The sequence below is a fragment of the Phascolarctos cinereus genome, unplaced genomic scaffold (genome assembly GCF_003287225.1).
Source record: "Phascolarctos cinereus isolate Bilbo 61053 unplaced genomic scaffold, phaCin_HiC Scaffold_4;HRSCAF=312, whole genome shotgun sequence".
Classification (NCBI taxonomy): Eukaryota; Metazoa; Chordata; class Mammalia; order Diprotodontia; family Phascolarctidae; genus Phascolarctos; species Phascolarctos cinereus.
The window spans coordinates 643627321-643634951 of record NW_027555847.1 but is presented as its reverse complement, the minus strand read 5'-3'; positions in this window follow the sequence as shown (position 1 = coordinate 643634951).

Sequence of the window (7631 nt, the reverse complement as noted above, 5' to 3'; positions counted from 1 at the left end):
ATTGGCATCTGTCAAGATAAATTGAGGCAGGGATCTATGTTAGATGTTCTCTATGGCACACTTTTGGGAGAAAATAAATGAAGAGTTGTACAGGATGAACCTAGACTGACATCAGCTTTCCTCTCAGAAATGGATATCTGGCAATGGTTGACCCTCAAAGGCCTCATTTTTCTACTGGGACTCCAGAAAGACACTACGGCTCTTGCTTAGATTTTTGGCTGCCTGCACAGACTCTAGCCAAGACCAACACGAAGAACAGTAAAACTTGCTACCTGGAAGTACTTGCAGGGGAATCACACATCTTAACCCAGATATATAAATATAACCTCCCAAGCTTTTGTTTAAAATGCTTTTTTTAAACCCTTAGTTTGTCATCATCTACATTTTACCATGTCTCTCCTTCCCCCATACCTACCAATAATCCCTCAATATTGAGATTTTTTAAATGATTCAAGCATAGTTAAAACCTACTTATTGGTAAAATGTGATACGTGTGCCACACTCACTTGATGGTAATAAAGGGGAAAACTAAAGAAAGCTACAAATATAGCATTGCCATTCTCAAAAACCTTAGACACATTGCCCATTTTATTGTTTCCTCCCAAAGCATTTCAATGTAGTACAGTTGAGAGGGAGCATCTTTCCCCACTGGAATTCAAAAAGAAGCTGTTTCCCAACAACCTTTAGTTTGTCCCAAAGCTGATCATCCTAGAAATTTTACACTCATTTGATAAATCTCCCTTATCTCCCCCCCGCCATGAGGTTGGTAGTTGTATCCTTTTTGAAGGAATTCTACTTGAGATCCGAGAACAAATAATGTCTTTCCTCATGACTATGGCAAGAACGACATTTGCTTTGTTACACAGGCTGAGGTGTGCGTGGGGGCACAAAGGGATAAGGATGCCTTCTTTAAGGTTTTATTAGTGTAGGGATTAACTCACTGACTTATCTTCCTTGTTTCAAAGGGCATTAGAAGTCTAACCTATGGTTATCTGGGACACTGAAGTTTTAGCAGAATTCATTTCCCTGTAGCAAGAGTCTCTGATCCAGTGTTAGTGCTTTAGCAACCATAGTAGCAAAGGGGAGCCATATTTTTATTTTAAAAATAGGATTTAAAAGGCTACTTTTGTTGTATTTTATGATTTGTAAGTGTTTCATTGCATTTCAGTTCTTACCCTGAATTATTGGTCTGGCTCAGAACATTTGGAATTGTCGGTGCCGTAAGAAAAGCTGGAAAAAGATGAAGTTGTGTTTCAAAGTAGTAATTCAGTATTGGATTATTTGGGAGCATTACAACTCAGGACACTTCCAGAACTGCCTATTTGAATTCTTGTAACCTGATGGTTGGAGATGTTGGAGAGAAAGTACACCACCAGCCTTTGTTAAAGAAAAATAAAGAGGCAGCATTTATTAACTTAGAACTGATCTGTTACAGCAGCAAGCCCTTAACCAAAGGTGATTAGAGTACCTCTTCCTGTATTTAAAAAAAAAAAACCAAACAAAAACCTTTGTAAGTCTGATAGCCATCTGATTGTATGCAATCATGTAACATTTCCATATCAGTCATTTTGTACAGGAAAACAAAACCAGTATTCTTCAGTCTACTCAGATGACCATCAGGCTCTTTCTCTGGAGAAAGATAGCATTTTTCCATCACAAATCCTTTGGGATTGTCTTGGGTCATTGTATTGCTGAAAATAGCCAAGTCACAGTTCTTCATTTTACAATATTGCTGTTACTGTGTACAGTATTCTCCCAATTCTGCTCACTTCACTTTGTATCAGTTTGTGTAAATCTTTCCTGAAGTCATGCTGTTTGTCATTCATTACAGGACAATTATATTCGATTACAGCCATAAGCAGAACTTGTTCAGCTGCTCACCCAATTGAGGGGCATCCCCTCAGTTTTCAGTTCTTAACCTAGAATAGGTGGGCGAGGGGAAGGAAGGAAAAAAAGAAATTCATGATTTTTTTATACATCTAAGGAATAGCAAGTTGTACATAAGAGTTGCACTTGTGTACAATCATCTTTATTATACTGTTATGGAAATACTTTTTTTAATATGCTCAACCAAATAAAACAAGTATAAAAAATGAGGTGATGCAAGGCCAGAAAAGTGCTTAGAATGATTTTTCATAGGAAGGGGATTGATTCTTCTAGAGACAGATTAGTGATCTCAACTTCTAGGCATGTTGCTAAAACATTAAGCAATGGTTAATAAAAGCGTAAAATAGCAAAAACAAGTTGTCAAACCAACCTTGCTTATACAATAACAGGTTCAATAGCTTTTTCCACCAGGGCACCTAAGTAAAGTTTTGTCACATTTGGCCAAGAAGATGGTAAAGATAGTCAATAAGAAGTGTCAGCTGAATCCAAAGAACTTGGGAAGATATAATCGGGTTTTTAGGATTTCATGACAATCCATAATAAATCTGGCAGAGCCACTTCTTGTGCTAGTATCAATCTACTGCTGCCACCATTTCTGGTAAGTTGGACCCACTGGAATAATGCTAGAGTAGTGCGCTCCTCTTACAGACCTAGGGCTCCTTTCTCACTGTGCCAAGATATTCCTAGCCAACTTGAGTTCCCACATCTGGTCATTCCCAAAACTATTTGCCATCTAAAACCTGGGTATCTCTGGTCACATAGGTAAGGGAACAAGGTCCAAATTTCTATGCCTATCAGAATTCTTGTTTTTAGGGACAAATACTAGCCTGGCCCATTCACAGGGCCATGCTGAACACTGCTCAGTGATGTTAAGGTGGATTTTAAGGTACATAAGGAGGATCGTTATTCCTTTAAATTAGTTCTAGGATCCTAGATAACATTTCCCCATGAATTATGGTTGAAAACATCACCACCATGCTTGCACAGTGAGATATAGTACCCTGTTGAGAGATGGTCCCCCATCAAGGCTTGGGGGGGAATCTGTGTGTCTGCCCCAACCAGCACCTGTTAAGGTTTAGGGAACAGATTCAAGTTGTAGCTCTCACCATTCTTGCCTACCCCTGCAAAGAAGTACAATTAGGGAATGCTGTAAGAGTTGGTGCTCACATTAGCAGCAAACTCCCTTTGAGAAGGCTAGACTAGAATGAGGTAAGCTTATTTAACCCCTCCGATGCCTTCCTTTCTGACTAGATCAAAAGCAAACCCATTCTAGAACACTTGTTAGTGTTAGGAACCCCTCCTGTGCTCTGCCCAGTGTTACTGGCATGTTTACCTGTAAGACAGATGTTAACTGCTTTGTCTTAGTCTACAGGGTAATTTCATGAGTCCAGCTGTCACTAGAAGACCTACAAGGAAGCAAAATCATTTGACAAGAAACATGAGATTGTTTCTACTTGAAACAAAACCTTTAAGGATTGAAAACTAAATCAAACTGGAGCTAGCTTAGTCTGCAGTTCTGCCCCTAACCCCCACCCCCACAATTACCAATTGAGTGGTGTGTGGTGCAGTCTGAGAACTAGCACCCTAAGATTTTTTTTCCTTTAATTCAGCCATCCTTTAATAGCTCTGGAATGAACTACAAAATGTTCCAGGAGGGATTCAAGAAGTAAGGCAATTTACTAGGAAGTTGTCAAGCTGAATTCTATACTATATTAAAGTAATGATTTGCATGGCTTTAGCCTAGAAGTGATCATTAAGCCAATATAGCTTCATAAAAACTTACAGCAGACTTCAAGTGTGCCATAAGAGTGGCATTGTTACAAGTCTCTGGTTTTCTGTAACCAGAGATCAATACTGTAACACTCAACCTGGAGGTGGGGAAAACCCTCCTGGAAGAGGCTTTGAGGCAACTGTTACTTCTGCTCTAGGAGGGGTCACATGGAACGTGGAGCTAAGGATTTTGTTCTGTGTTGTATTCTGCAGATCGTTCAGATAATTGGTTCCAGCATTAGCTGGATGAATATACAAAGGTCCAGAGAGTGACCACAATTTATCATCCCATAAAGAGGAAATAGGACCATAGACACATCAGTGAGAATTAGGGTCTCTTGTTAGGGGTAAGTTGATTGAGAGTTGCAATGTTAAGAACATTCCTTCGTATAGGCCTTTAGGAAGGTACATGTATTGCCTGCTTATTCTTCCCCTTACTTTGGGGGGATTGAGGGCTGAGATCAGACTGGCACCTGAGGAGTGATTAAACTCTTATCCCATCTTTCATCACCCTAGAAATAGCAACAGCCAGATGCCAGTGGTTGATCAAGAATTCTTAGACCCAATCCCGCAAAAGCAGCTGCAGAACATCATAGTTGCACATGTGTCAGCCATGTGACTCTGTAAGGGTACAAACCATCCAAAGGAATAGTTCTATCCTAACGGGAAGGTACAGAGATACCCAAGGCAGCTAGTCCGTGCCAGCATGGAAATAAATAAGTTTTATTGGCATTTGTTGGGGTAACTGGAGTTTTTACTCACAAGATCAGTCCTTGGTGGCAACACAGTGGTAGATCTCCATGCCACACTGGTCATGTTATATAGAAGAATGCATAGTGCCAAGAATGGCCCAGGATCATGTACAAGTTTTCCCATGGGATAGTCAGAGCTTCTTTTGCTCTATTAAAAGGTAGATTAGATTTCTTTGGATAGAGCAACCTTGGGTAAAAGTATGATACCCTGTATGTAAGACAGAGGGAAGAGAAAAGAAAGAAACAAGGCAGAATGGCCCCTTTCCATCTCCAGTCATCCTAGATCTATAGCTCCCCATTGAACCTGGATGACTCTAGGGGAAGAGAGTGAGGCTGGTGACTTTGCACAGCCCTCCCTCACTGAAATAGGATTTGTTTGCATGCCACAGTTTTCTTTAAGATAGGAAGAACCAGTAGCATCAACTGTAACAAGTTCACAGTAACTGTGGAGCCATTGATTACCTTTACACCCTACAGACCCGAGGAAAGGAGACCCAACAAGGCCAAGCGGGGGAGTGTCTGGGTGCATAATCACAGGAGGATTATTCAGAAGTCCCTGCAATTACAGAAGAGGGAAGATAACAGTCACAACTCAGCGGGAGTTGGCTTCTATCACTGAGTTATTTGGACTATATGCCTTGATAGGAAAGGCATTCCACCTCTAGAAACCCTCTAGTTATTTTTCTTCATAGAAAAAGACTAAGCCTAATGGATAGTACCATAAGAGTAGTATGTCTTCCTTACATGACATACTTACTGAAATGTGGGGAAGGTATGGAAGAAGGGAGAATCATTTCTTCACATGCTTAGGTTGGCTTTCTAGGGAGGGTCTAAACTATGAAGCAATATGGCTCACTAAAGACAATCCAGTCTGGGAATGTGTGAGCCTCTCCCCATTTGACCTGTGGTAGGCACTTTTATCTCTGGCTTTTCTCCGTATGGTAGTGAGGGGCAACACTTCATAGTGCCCCAGATACAGGTCTAGGCATTTCTGAAAAAACATTTTGATAAGGTGCTCGCACCCTTAACTTCAACAATTGCTTGTGGGTGGCCTGCCAGAATCAAACCACTTCCCAGGAAACCCTAAAGGACACAGTAACTCCTAGCAGCCATGGGGGCAAGATCATTCCTGAAGAGAGCCTGTGTCAGAGGCATTTACACCAGCTGGAATTTAGGAGTTGCTCTGGACATCAGGCTTCAAGATGCAAGACAAACCTGAGACTTGTCTACCCAGCCTCCCCTCAAATAACCTTGGGGCCCGTTGAATAGTCACGACCACATTTCCCTCTCAGGAATTTAAGAGTGTGGGTAGTATAGAAGATATAGATACCAGGTCCAAGGAGACCCTTCAGAATGAAGGCACACTACAGATAGCTGACCCTCTAAAGGAGGGCCCTCAGAGCAGCAAGACAGTCAATTCCTCTACCCAGGAGACAATTTTTTGGCAGGAAGAAATTCCAACTTCAGGAATTAATGATGAGCCAAACCTTTTGCCCATTGTTTTCATTCACCTGAAGCCCAGAGACACATACCCCCACTTCTCAACAACTTCTCAGACTTTGACCATGAACTCGGCATGGAACAATCTGTTCAGATGCTTGCCAGTTTGCAGTGTTCAAACTTGGACACTAAGAAACGTTTCAGAAACCAAAGAAACAAGTGAGACTTTAGGAACCAGCTCTGAAGTACTAGCAAATTGTCCTGACAAAGTGAACCTGTTATCTTTTGAAAGACCATTATTTCCAGCTGTGGGCTGTCTTGGGATGCTTGGAGAGAAAGCAAGCTTCAGAGGAAGGCTCATGCAGAAGCCTCCTTCCTGCCCCAGTGAAACAAGGCACAACCTTGGGGATCAGAGATGCAGAATTCTCCAGTTGCACTGTCTCCCTAGTGATGCTGCCATGCCAGACCCATTGCCTACTCCTCTTTCTTGCAGTTGGGGGAGTAGAAGTAAGAAAGCCAATGCTTGCTGGCCCTTTCCAAGCCCAAGCAGAGGGGGCGGGTTTGCTATTCCCATCAAGGTATTTGGGGACACCCCATTTCCCAGAGCTAAGGCCCAACCCAAGCTGCAAGCAGACTGTGCCCTGAGCTTAGCATAACAATCCTTTGCTCTCTGATCTCAGTTTCTGGCAACGTGTATCACTTTGAGCAGCATCAGGTGTTCACCAAGGGATTTATGATTCATATTAAATCCACCTAAAGCCATCGCAATCTTGATATTCTCACAATCGGTTTCTTGTGTAACTAAGTGAACAGAACCAGGTACTGCACTCTTGTTCCTCCCATTCTAATTCTGGCTTTGTACCCAACTGAATAATTGCAAGGTTCAATGACCTTTAAGACCCAAGTTGATCGTCTTAAGACACGTTCCCACAGGACCCAGGAATGCCTGCATTGTCCATGCAGGAGCTTGCCATGGGAACTACTAAGAGCAAGTGGGTTGTGGGTCCAAGTCCACTTGTTTTTTGTGTATAAGACCTGCATTTTCCCAAGCATGTTAAGCCCTGGGCTGAGGGGGTGGCACTTCCGCTTACAAGTATTTTCTTCGCTCTGAAACTAAATTTGTTTAATTCCTGCCACCTGCCTGCAGCCTGCTCTGTTCTGTTCTTCTATGGTCATTTCTAGGTTAGAGACCAGTTCCAGTCTGGTTGGCATCCCTTACTGAGGGGCAAGCCTTGATGGATCAAGGAAGATAGAAACATTGAATCCAAGAACATAGAATCCCTGGCAACTTAGCTGGATTTCTCCACTAATTTCAGCTCTGCAACTGGTTCTAAAATGAGAAAGAAATGAGTGGTTCATACACTTGTTGGATGAAGAGGTAAGAATCAGCATTCTTTTGTTAGTGGACCTGGAAGGTGCAGTAGACACTTAGTTGGCTGACACTTTCAGACTTGTGATTGTTATTCTCTGCCCTAGCTTGTCTGGAGAGCCTGCAAGGACCAGATTTTATCAGATGGAGCTGTCCCAGAAGATGTGTGCCCCAAGGAAAGGCTAGTCTGAGAGCTGGTGTAGATACCATGATGGAATGTCTTCTAGAGAAGCAGGAAGTTTATCCTGCTAGCCTAGAAATATCTTGCATGAAGTTTTAAAGCCCTGAATATCATTTGGTCAAATAAAGCAAAGTGGAGGCATGTCCCTTCTGGAAAACGGGGAGGCAGGGAAAGAAAAGATATTAGGATTCTATTCCTTTTTCCATAGTGTTCTTGGGCACCAGAGGCTTTC